The sequence below is a fragment of the Trachymyrmex septentrionalis genome, unplaced genomic scaffold, assembly GCF_001594115.1.
Source record: "Trachymyrmex septentrionalis isolate Tsep2-gDNA-1 unplaced genomic scaffold, Tsep1.0 scaffold19, whole genome shotgun sequence".
NCBI classification, from domain to species: Eukaryota; Metazoa; Arthropoda; class Insecta; order Hymenoptera; family Formicidae; genus Trachymyrmex; species Trachymyrmex septentrionalis.
The window spans coordinates 1,197,946-1,210,481 of NW_017305071.1; the positions used below are offsets into that span (position 1 = coordinate 1,197,946).

General features: G+C 36.0%; 1 protein-coding gene across 2 annotated transcripts in view; it reads right to left on the bottom strand.

Moving 5' to 3' along the window:
• LOC108746831 overlaps nucleotides 1-12,536 on the bottom strand; it is a 126,310-nt gene that overhangs the window by 104,231 nt on the left and 9,543 nt on the right. The gene's annotated exons all lie outside the window — the stretch shown is intronic.

The window sequence follows — 12,536 nt, forward strand, 5'->3', positions numbered from 1 at the left end:
ATAAGTAAGTGCCTTATGGTAGACGCTAATCGACATTGGGCGGATGAAAATTAATTCATTAGCGACCCTGTTACGCGCGTCGTCAAATAAATTAATTTCTCTCAATTGCAAATATATCTAACAAATCATTTCGCCGCTTATGTTCGTTATGTACGTATAGTATATTAATAGAGTGAAAGAAAAAAGTTATTCGACATAAAGTTATAATAAGAGAATGATACTCCAATGGTACTCTAAGCGTAAATATTAATTAGTTATAATAAACGTAAGTGAAAAAAATTTAGTCCAGTTTTTAAGGCTAAAAAAAGACTCTGAAATGATTTAATGATCTTTTAATTCTTATCACTTTTATTGTATCTAATTACGCGTCTACAATGGCATATAAAGTTCCTAATTTATTCTTCTCTTATTAGAACAGAAATTGACTATGTTGATGTTGCAAATAAATTTTAGACTAGTGTATTACATGAATTAATTGCGTTTAGGAGAATTAAATCCTCCGCGGATGGTTGCTTACAGCATTGGAATCGTTGATGGATTTATGGCATCATTGTTGCGATTTTAGTACCCGAACAGATATACCTGGCTAACGGGTGAAACCTCGCCGCGAAGCATCTCGTCGAGGTCATCAACGAGAACCTCGAGAACGAGGTCGTCGCTCGGCGGCGATTAACGTCGCTCAGCGTCGCCTACCGAAGTCGAGTCTTCGTGCTACTTCTTCTGGAGCTCCGCGAAGAATACACGGTGCACTATTTCCAGAAAGTCGCGTTTCTCTCGCCTTTCCTTGGTGGGAACTCGTTGCCGTCGTGTAAAACGCCGCCTCGAAAACGCTTTTACAACCTCGGTCGCTCGGTTTCCATAAACATGCAATTAGCAGCTTCTCGCGCGCCTTTGTCTCCCGAAGGTTTACTCCGTTCTAACGGGCTTCTTAAGCGTTTAGCTAAGTTATGCCGTGCTTTCGAGGAAAGGACGTTTCCTCATTTCGAGACTTAGGGGCCTATTCTGTAACTCTTAACAATTCTAACGATATTGTTATATTGTCGTTGCGCAGCCTTTTTATTGTATATAAAATCTGCGCAATGCACGATATATCATTGCAGTCGTTAAGAGTTACAGAATAGGTCCCTTAGAACAGTTGCAACGCGATTTGCTCGCGATTAGTTCAGCCGATCGTACGTCTCTTTTACGTCGCGCTCCGGACGCTGTAGTCGCAAATTAAAATGGTAAACTTTGTATCGTTCACGCGATTCAATGGTGCAAACTATGCGCGACTGTCACACGTGGGAATGTAATCTCCTGAGATATCGTTGGATTTAATTTTGCGCGCAAGCACGAGTGATGCGATGTCGCGCGGGATTACGCTCGAGGGGCTCAGGTGAAGGACGCGTTTCCAGCTCGCAGGTTTTGGTCGTGTAAAATCGCGCATAAGCGAACGTCTCTTCCGTAGAACGCGATATTAATAAGGCGGTACAGCTCACGCTAATACCGTGGAATGCGCGCCGCGAATCGGGAATGCGAGTTAAAAACGAACGAAAGCACGACAGTCTAGCGATTCCCCGATCTCGATGGAGGACCCGATTCGATCTTGCTTTCCTGAATACTAATTATTTCTGGGATGCGCGCGAGAGAGAAATACTTCGCAGATGTTTGCACGCGCATTTCTAACATGAGACGAAAGAGAAACGGAGAAGAAGGGAGAAAGGTAGATGCATTAACATGCGGCGCACGTATTCCCCAAGCGAGAATTGATGCGTTTGGCGAGCTGATCGTGAATGCGTACGATTGATTAAACGAACGACAGGCTGCGTTGCAGATAACTGTTCAGCAAGTGGCTCTTGAATTTCTTTTCCTCGTAGAATTTATTGATTTAACTGCCTTTAATTCAACACGATTTTAATGCAATATACGAGTACCATGTCTATTTCCATTTGGAATAACTTGAAGAATTGCACCGCCAGGAAGTATTAGAATTTACCTTTCTGCAGTTGAGAGATATTAAATTAGAGATATTTAATATTAACAAAAAAAAAAAATAAATTTTAGGAAGATGAGGAGATAAATTAGTGTTCAATTCTAAAATATTTAGAATTATTTTCAAAACATTTTAAATATAAAATTCTTTTTATTAGATTTGCGTTGCGAATAAGAAACAAATAATTTGCTGGTTATGTGTTTGAGTATATCTTTACGTTAGAAATAGATTTGACATACAATTAAGTAAAAAAAGGTTGAGTGAAAAAGGTAAAGAAATAGATTTTACAGAAAAAAAATTAATAAATATTGTGAGAAATGTATTCCATTTGTGAAAATAGTAAAAGAAAATTCTGTCAATCATGGCATTGATCTTCGTATTACAAGTAACTGGAAAACCTCTATTGCAGTGAATCCAAATACAGACGTAGGATTTAGTATTCAAATGAATTCAATTATGATCTCGCAAATTTGTCATAATGTCTTATTATCCACAATAGCTTATTATCCGTAACTGTTCGTGCTTCCTTCTACGATCTTCTCGTAGAATACTTATGTCCAGGATAGTAAACCTACGTCGGCGAACAGAACACTCAAAGTAGTTAATGTCACCTATGCAGCACCACGAATGACTGTTAACGAGATGTAATCATTGTACTCGGCAGACTGATTGATATTCAGGCGCGTCGTAAAGTCGATTTAATTATCACAATATTAGCGTCGAGATCTCGCGTTACGGCCACGTTACACGTACGTTCGATGAATGTCTGATGGATAGCGCAATTGGCGAACTTGTATGCGCGTCATTTCACGTGAGACGTATTATTACGTTGAGTTCACGCTGTTATTCATCGCATTCGTATTTATGAACGTGAATATTCTAATTATCACATCATCAAATCAGAGGATCTCAGCTTCCCGAATTCTCAGATCTACAAAACGTTAAAGTGACAGATGGATTGTCTTATTTTCAATACACAGTAAAAAACATTTTGTATTTGTATTAAAATCAGTCCTTATTAAAATTTTTGTTGAATTTTGTTAAATTTTTAACTTATCTTAGTTAATTTAACATAATGTAATTGTATTATTTGAATATGTTGAAAAATTAAATTTAACATAAATTTTTCCAACTATGCATGTTCTTATTTTTGCAATATTTGTAAAAATTGGGGAGCTTCTTTTTTTTTTCTTTTACAACTGTATCTGTACATTTTGCATGCAGGTGAGCTGAAATGCTAATTAATCAACACTAATCGATAATTCGTACGTTAATTATGCTATTTTTCTACGAGAAAAGAAAAGTTGCATTCGAGAAAGTTATTTGGCGCTTTTCCTATCTCAATGAGTGATTTATAATAAATTATTCATGTTGACTATTTGCGAACGTTTTCTGTTGAAAGAAGTTCATTCGATGCACCAAAATAGGCTACCGTGGCTTGATTCTCTAGACTACACTCCAAGTGCTTGACATTCTCACGAATTGTTATCTTTCAAGGGTTTCAGGGGCATATACTGTTACCATTCTCTCGAGTGACAACATTCTGGGAAAGTTGAATAGTGGGTTTGAGATAATTACATTTTATAAATTAGTAAATGGGGTCGAGTATATAAAAGATATATATAAAAAAGATAAAAAAGAGTAGTATAAATTAATACATTAAATTTAATATTGTATCTCTCTATAAATTTTATAACGCGACCGCGAAGATAAAAATATTAATGATAAATTTCTATTGTCTCATTTAGTATTATTAGTCGAAGTGGTTATGTCTGTGGGAGAGCAACGCGTTAAGCTTGTTTATTATAATACTATTACGGTATATGTACCGTTGTAATAATATTTAATATCAAGTTTGCGAACTTCAGGTTAAACGAAGCTAATAGGCGTAAGATTATCGGGCGGCTATCTCTCGCAGTGCACTGCCTATTTCTTGCCGCACTTTCAATTGCGGCGCGCACATGTAGCTCAGTTGGGATTCCGGAAATGGCGAGCCTAATCTACACGCTGGCTTAACCCGACGCGTCGATTGATCGCGAGCGTGAGTTAATTATTAATCGACGCGCCAACATGCTCGTGTAAATGACGATTACGTCGGAATTTCTAAGTCGATTCCGCATTCCGTGTGATTCCATGTAAGTTACCAAAAGAAATAATTTTATTTACACCGAGAAAATTGTTTAAAAGTATCCAAACATTTAATAAAGTTAGGTAAAAAAAACTTGTAAAAATTAAATAGAGGCTTGAAAATAATTTTATTAAACTATCAAAATAATTACGCAGAACATTCAACCGGTTGTTAGAATGTTTAAACTTCTTGTAGCATTGCTCACGCTTGAAATTCCTACGTAATTTTATTTTAATGTTCTAACAAAATTATTTTCAGATTTATATCTAGCTAAATTTTTAGATACTGCAATAAAATCGTTCTTTCTGTATGGAATATCTTACATTTCACTTAACTGTAGAAATACAAAATTATCTCCATTGTGAATTATATATTTTTCAAATAAGATAGAGGTGATTGTTGAGGTATGTGGCATTTTGCGATGAAGTGCCACACAAAGAATAATTTAACTGAAGCATCTCAAAATTAGATTATATAATTTTGAAAATAATTTATTTGAACCGTTAAATTATTTTCCTTCCTTCGCTCCAATACTCCTTTATATCTACGACATCTCCTTCAGTTAAACTCTGAGCATCATTCCTCTTTTAACCCTCTTGTCACCAGATACCAAAATTTCTTATCCTTCCCCATATATCGATCCACTAAGTTCCGCGCCGTTTTCTCCTACACCTCTGTCAAACATTTTAATTCCCTTCCTGATTCAATAAAAACCTCTTCCTCTCTATTCTCCTTTCGTTCCGCTGCCTCGCGTTTCATTGCGTCACTCATAGTATTTAAACGAGACTGATGTAATTAATGTGTTTGCAGGTGTATGTAAGTGCGTATGATTTTAGATATTAGTTTACCTCTTATATCTTATTCTGATTTTGTTACTGGTAGGCTTTGTAACAGCAATTTTGCTGACGCCTAACCATTTGCAAGCTACAATTGTCTATTGTATTTATGTTTACGTTAACTATAGCCTATTGTATCATATTTTATATCTTTATTACCCCGTTAACATGTAGTCTTTTTCATATAGCTTTGCGATAAACTAAATTAAATTACATTAAATTAAATTAAAATAATTATGTGCATAGAACTGATTGAATGTTAAAATTTTTTCCAACATCATTGTCATCAGCGTTTAGGAATTCTTTGTAATTATTTCGATAATCCGACAAAATTATTTTTAGTTTTGTTATTTAATTACATTTTTCACTAGAACACTTCAACAAAATCGTTCTTCCCCTGCACACATACCTCGTTATTTAATTAAATTAAATGCAAGATGGGTTACTGTTTCGTTCAATGATCAAACGCGTGGTGGGAATACATCAGGTGAGTGAAAGAATTGCCGGAAGTGCAAATAGCGCATCTTGCTTGCGCGAGGTCAAAGTTCGCGCGGATCGCGCTGACCTACTGCTTCGAGGGCTGCAAACACCATAAACACTTCGTGCAGCCGTATCGTTCAGTTCGTCGCGTGAATCTCTCGATATCAAAGACGACTACGACTTCGAATTGCAACGGAACGGCTGCTATGAAGTGCACAACGGCTTAGTTTCTCCGTTCGTACACCTTTCTCGAAAGATCGTTATTTAGTTCTTGACACGCGAGTTTTCTCGTTAACGGGTTCTTTCACAGAACCGTCGCGCAGATTTTTTACTGTATAATATCCTTATTACTTTGTGTTGTTTTTGATTAATTTTACACTTTCCATTGCACTTTATCTCATCCTTTGAATTTGATCGGAGAGAAATTTTGCACACAAGCGAAGGTTAATTTCTAAAGATTGATTACGACGAACGCAAATACCCGAGCGAGTAAACACCCGGGAAAACCCGTAGTGTTGACACTGATGAATGATTTTAGCGCATGATGTCATAATTGCAAGAAGAATATTTTCTCAGCCTTACTCTGACGGGTTAGCCGCGATCAACGTATCCACGAGTCGCGGATCTGCGAGCCACGAGAAATTCTCGTTACGGTGAGTCTCGTTGAACCTTCAACTTCCGAGTTTGTTCTGAACGTTTCTGAACATCTAAACGTTTACTGATGTATTTATTAGTATCAAACGAAAGCTCAATTAGAATTTTTTTTCTAATAAAAACTTCATCTTATCAGCGTACCTATCTCACCAGAGAATTTTGCTAAATTTTTTCGACTGCCAGATAGATTACGTTAAATGCACTTAGCCGAGTCGTGCTAATTTGTATTCCCATAATCTGTACCGTCTTTCACCTCTGTAACCTTTCATCCCTCCTACATAGAGTCTCTTCCTCCCTCCCGCGCTCCCTCTAAGCATGCGTCTCACAAAAGTGATGCTAGTGCGACCTCCACGTTCTCAACTCGAGATACCGGTCCATCCGATAGTCCGGCACTTCCTCGTTTCTGTGAGGTCGTTCGCGATCTTAAGGCTACTCGTCACGCAACCGATGAAGACAAAGATTCGGTCTAAATATCGATATATAAGCAACGATTAAAACGTGGAAAAAAATGTAGATTCTTAGAATTTTTAATAAAAATCGATAATTTGAAGGATTTGAAGAAAGCTTGTAATAATAATCAAACTGCCTTGCAATATGTAATAGAAATTTTATGGCAATTCGGCCATGAAGTATAGATAGCATGTTATATATAATTATATGTACAATATTATCTCATATAGAGATAAGGATTAATGCGTGTTGTAAGTCTTATGTCGATGTTCATGTCTGTCTACTAATTCGAGATTGATCGTGCTGGGATTTCTCTAGCAAGAAAATTAACGCGGTTGCACAGTATTGATGGCGTTTTATTCGTGCGATATCCGATACGCGATCTCTATGTTGATTAAATACCAGTGCTATTCAATGCTTCGAGTACTCGAATACTTCCTCATATCTACTGAGCGAGTCACGTGTATATGATCGTTACATACTCTTACCATTGAACTTGTTACGCATCGTTGTTTCCACTTTATGTGCAAGGAAAAATAATACCGAGTAATACTTTACGCAAGATCTAATAATTTAAAATTAAGTTACTATTATAATAACTTAAGTTACTATATATTACGATGAAATATATGAAGACTGTTTATTCTGAACAGGAAACAGCATGACTGTATTTTTCTATATAGTGATTATTATTTTCTCTGAATCTGCATTAGGAATTGTGAATCATTGTTGCGCAACATGATAAAAAAATAGCAGGTTTCATATTTACTGTCTGCACAGGATAATTTGCAGTTTGTTTTGTATAAGTTGGTATAAAACAGAGAGACTATACGAAATATATTGATTGCGATTTTTTAATACTTGTTAATAAATATTTCGATTAAACTCCTGGAAATAAAATTCGAAAATATTAAAATCAAACTATTTGACAAATTTTTAAATATTTTATATTTTTGGTACTTATTTACACTTAAAATTTAATTGGTTGCACAATCAATTTTTTTTTTAAAATAAAAAGTCACTATTTTTATCATGAAAAAAAGATTTTCGTCCTAAATCTGAGTAAGAGTACTTTTTCTCAAAATCTGTCTAAAACGAGTCTTCTATACAAATACAGTTAATCTAATCGTCTTCCATCACGAAGGACTTTAGCATTTGTCGCTTCAACAGTGCTTAACAATGAATCATTAACCGAGGAGAAGAGAGATAGAGAAGGACAGAGAGACTAGTTTCGATTTATTTCGCGAACGACAATCAGCTCCTTCGAGCGCGTATCTCGGGACGATTTCCGTGCGGCGTTCATTAGCGATCTAACGAAGATCATAGCGCGATCGGGAAGCGTATTACACCTCGTTACACACGCACACATTCATGTGCATCGGGTTAAAGCTGGCCCCTGCGATCGCGGAGCACGCGACGATCCAGGAAACGCCGGCAGGCGGGATAATGCGGACGACACAAGGGGCCCTTAACAAGCTTGGACGAGAGAGGCACATGCGCGAGAGCGCAATGCTGCACCCAACTAGGCTGACTTTCCGAGACCGCCCGCATTGACGACGGGAAGGGAAAGGAAGAGAGAAAGATAAAGAGAAAGGAAAGAAAGAGGGGATAATAAGAATACTTCGCATTGATGTGCAATGAGAAATATGACGCGACCGCTGATATACACGGGCCTGAGCTAATTCTTTTTTGCCATAGTGAAAAATCTCTCCTCCGTTTCCTCAGATGGCATCGCTTTCTAATTAACTATTTTTGAATGGCAAAACGCTTTCGATTCCCTCCTAAAAACTTGCTACACGTTTGTACAGTATATTTATTCATTTTATTTGAACATCGTTAAATGTGTTGAGAAAGTACAATATAATTACGAGAGATCGATAAAGAAATAGGTACTCTTTAAATTCTTTGAAATGCAATTTCATTCTAAAGAGCGGAAATTAAGCGAGTCTTGAAAAAGAGTAACTCAATTTTTCATTTTTAAGAATAGTGTTACTCTTTGAGAGATATTTATTTCAAAATTTCTAGAGTAAGGATGCAAATATTTTCTTTTTACGCAGAATATGTATTTTCTATACATACATTTATTACTGTATAGATTTGTATTACTAACAAATAATTTTTATTAAGAATAGACTATATCGTATATCCAATGAATGGAAATAATCTTTGATATCATAATAACTATTAATTGCAATAATAACATCAAAGATTGAGCTTAACATGGTGATGAATATCTGAATTTAATTACGCTCTCCCGGTTTTTGAAGCAGTCATGGAAATTTTTCGGTAAATCGTACTGAGCGAAGCACGCGTTTTTATTGTTCACATTACCGCAAAAAGTAAATGGGTAAGAGTTCATCGACCGCACCTGATCGCGACGTTGACACTTAATCTTATCAATCGAGATACAGTTCTTGAGCTTAAAAGAAGAAAAGATGCGAGAAAAGATATTTTCAGTATCTTCATAAATAAAAAATTGAATTACTGTATGTTAACAGAAATTATTAATGTTAATTAATATCACATTTAAGGATTTAATTAAAACGAATTAATTATTTATTTTAGCTTGTGCTGAAATGAGATTACAATCGTAAAAATAATTAGATACTCTGTTTTAGAAATAAATATATTTATTTCTTTTATAATTTTAAAATCAATCCTATCATTTTTGTTCAATCGAAAAAATATCGACGAATGCTAATATTTTTTTAATTATAAATGATGAATATTAATTATAATGATTTTAAATGGATTTTTTTCGCAAATTGAATTTCAGATACATAAATAAATTTGATACACGATATTAAAAAATTATGATATATACATCTTACAAAAAATAGAGTTCTGCAATAAATGTCGATCATAAATACAGGCTCCAAAGTCGAATCCTAAGTCTACTGCCTCGATTTAGAGGCCATTAATTTTGCTTGTGCCGTTATTCGTAAAACGTACAACATTGGTACATTACCGTAGATTAATTATGCATCTGACTTTCGAGCGCTTCGGACGAAATTTAAAAATGATCGAGTTGTCAGAACAGCCAAGAGATATATCGAAGACGCAAATTAATTTCGATCGCCGCGTTAGCGATACACGGAAAGCGGAAATGCAACGAACTTGCGACGGTTCGCTGCGTTTAGCTTTATCTGTCGTGTTTATCCTGTACTTCGCCGTGGCTCGTAGTGTGTGGCATATTAAGTTGCTTTCTTGAAACTGCGCATAAACAAGATAGAACCGCGATCTCAGTATACTGCTTTTAGTGTATCTACGTGACCTAGCGTAATATAGTGACCGTGTGATTCTCAACAACGCAGAGGCTTAATAAGATCAGTTCCGCTGATAACTATTTTTAATTATCTTAAATCTCATGATGACTAGTTTCTCAGTGTCGTAGAAATAATAGAAATAAACAATGAAATATTTCCGTTAAGGCTGCCTGCCTGCTCACTGTTATACTGAAAATCCGTGGTAAATGTAGCCAGAAAATAATTTCTAGTGGATTTTACTAAAATCCTAAATGTCAAACTTTTTCTAAACACAATTATCTCTGGGACAAATTTATTATTTGCTGAAACAATATACGATCTTGCTCGCGTAAATTAAAATATACTCTGTATACGTACCCTTCGCGGCGAAAGGCTTCAACACGTGTTAAGAATGGAGTGAAGGAAGTCAGCAGGATGCAACGCTTTGTAAAGAGGGATCATTAATACAATTAATAATTAGCTAGTAATAGAAGAATGGCTGAGTCCTGTGTATACACACACACACCAATACCGTTACAATCCCGCATATCGCATTAAGGAAATTGCGAGAGACAGCGAAGGGGCGTATCCTTCACTTGAAATTGTCCCTACAAGATAACGACGGCACACTGACCTCGATGATGCCCAAAGTCACTGATACCGCTGTCATCTTCTCCAGGGGTGCGCCCCAAAACTTGACTCTGTCAACTCTCAATCTTTTATCTTCATTCAACATTCGGTGACCAACAAAGTGGTAATAAAATGATACTCGAGTCGACAGAATTGAATTTTGGAACGCAACCCACGGGATCGTTTAAGGGAGAGTCATCTCGTTAAAATGATTAAAACAAATTAACTGTATTAAATACGAGTAAAATGTCTATATAAGCGTCCGCGGTTGTTGGTGCATAAATTATAATATATTCATAAGGCGACAAAATATAATTTGCAAACAAAAAATTGGAATGTATTTATCAAACGAAATTAACTGTAATTAACTTTATTAGATAAGTACATTTTAATTGTTTGCAAATTATATTTTATCGCCTTACAAATGTATAATTTACATACTGACAACCGCGGAGGCTCATAAAGGCATTTTTATTTCGATTGCTTAACATTATTGTTACGCGATCGACGGCCAATTAGCCATGATTAATACTGGCATTGATGAGGAAAAAAAAATGGATCGATCGCATAGCGTAACGATTATTTCGTGCCATTAGTCTGCGGCAGGATCTGCTAATTAAATTTGTTACACATTGATATCGAGGGAATTGCAGAAGTTAGACACAAGTTAGGCGTATTGCATAGCTCGTAGCGCTAAGGCGCTGCTTGATGTCTCGGCTCTCGCTCTTATTCTGAAAAATCCGATAATTCTTTCTCTTGTTTATAAAATGTTGATGTAAGAAATATAAATTCATTAAATGTAATAAGTAGAATAGTACATTTCTGGGGCAAGGGGAGAGTTATTCACATATGCAAGGAGTTAATATTTTCTAGCTTGATTACTGCATACGATAAATTACGTTATAAATTTTATGTATTTATTAATGATTCAAGAACAAATGTGGTGTATTAATTGTAAATGTCGCGATAAGTTGGAATTCATAAGATTCATCGCGCGCGCGAGAGAGGGATGCAGCGACTCTGTTAAAATATCATAAAAAGAGATCTTAAAGAAATAAAAAAATTGACCGTAAACGCGCAATCTTAATTAAACTCGTTGACAGCTCCGAAATTTCTCGCGTCTCCCATCTCTGCGAGAATTAAGGCATGCAATGCAGCCGTGTCGCGCATCAACGGAATTTCGCACGACCGCGCGTATAATTTTCCGGTCAGGACGATTCTTGGAAGCGGCCGTCGAGAGACGAGATCCCTGGCGAGAGAGCCAGCGAAAGAACGAGAGAGGAGTCGCTGCGAATAATTTCCACAATCTGGGATCGCTCTCTAGGGCCATAATTTTTTTCCGAGATACAAGACAACGCGGCATCGTGAAGTAAAATCATTTTGCGCGATCTCTCTCTCTCTCTCTCGGCTCTTCCCTCTGTTCTTTCTTTCTCCTTCCCTCGACTGACTTTTCGTGCACTTTTATAGTGGCAACGTGCATTAAATTCTGACCGTGCATGAGCGCTCGTATCATGAATCGTACCGGAAGATCGTCCTTGCGAACACGTCCCGCCGCGTAACCTCCTCATTTTATCAGATTTTAATTTGGCAAACGGTACTTTTGGTACTCGCGCGTGCGGACCATTTTATACAGGTACTGTTAGACGAAACGCGAAGGGTCCGATTTTACCGAAGGTCATTGGTTAAAACCAAATTAATCTTTATACTCTTTATTTCTATCACAGAATATAACTTGAAGCTTTTCTATATTTATTTTACTCGTTGCAACAAAAAATTACAAACTTATCTATTAGATCGAATAATAAATATCTGTGCAAAATTTAATTAATACATAATATATATATTTTTTTGAAAAACGTATGTGCAGAGAAATTTTGTTAGAAATAAAATACAATATTTTCCTGTAATCGATTGCTTTTGTATTTAAATGAAACATTATTGAATTTTTCTAACATCGTATCAGAAATTGTACCTTTGCTGTTTTCTTTTCTAGAATATATCTAGATACTGTAGTTAGAAATGTACTACTCTACATTTGTACCAAATTTGTCAACACTGTATATTCTATGTTAGATATGTTATTATTACATAATATATACATTGCTTTTTCTAAAACATAGCCGATACATCTTGAGCCTGAA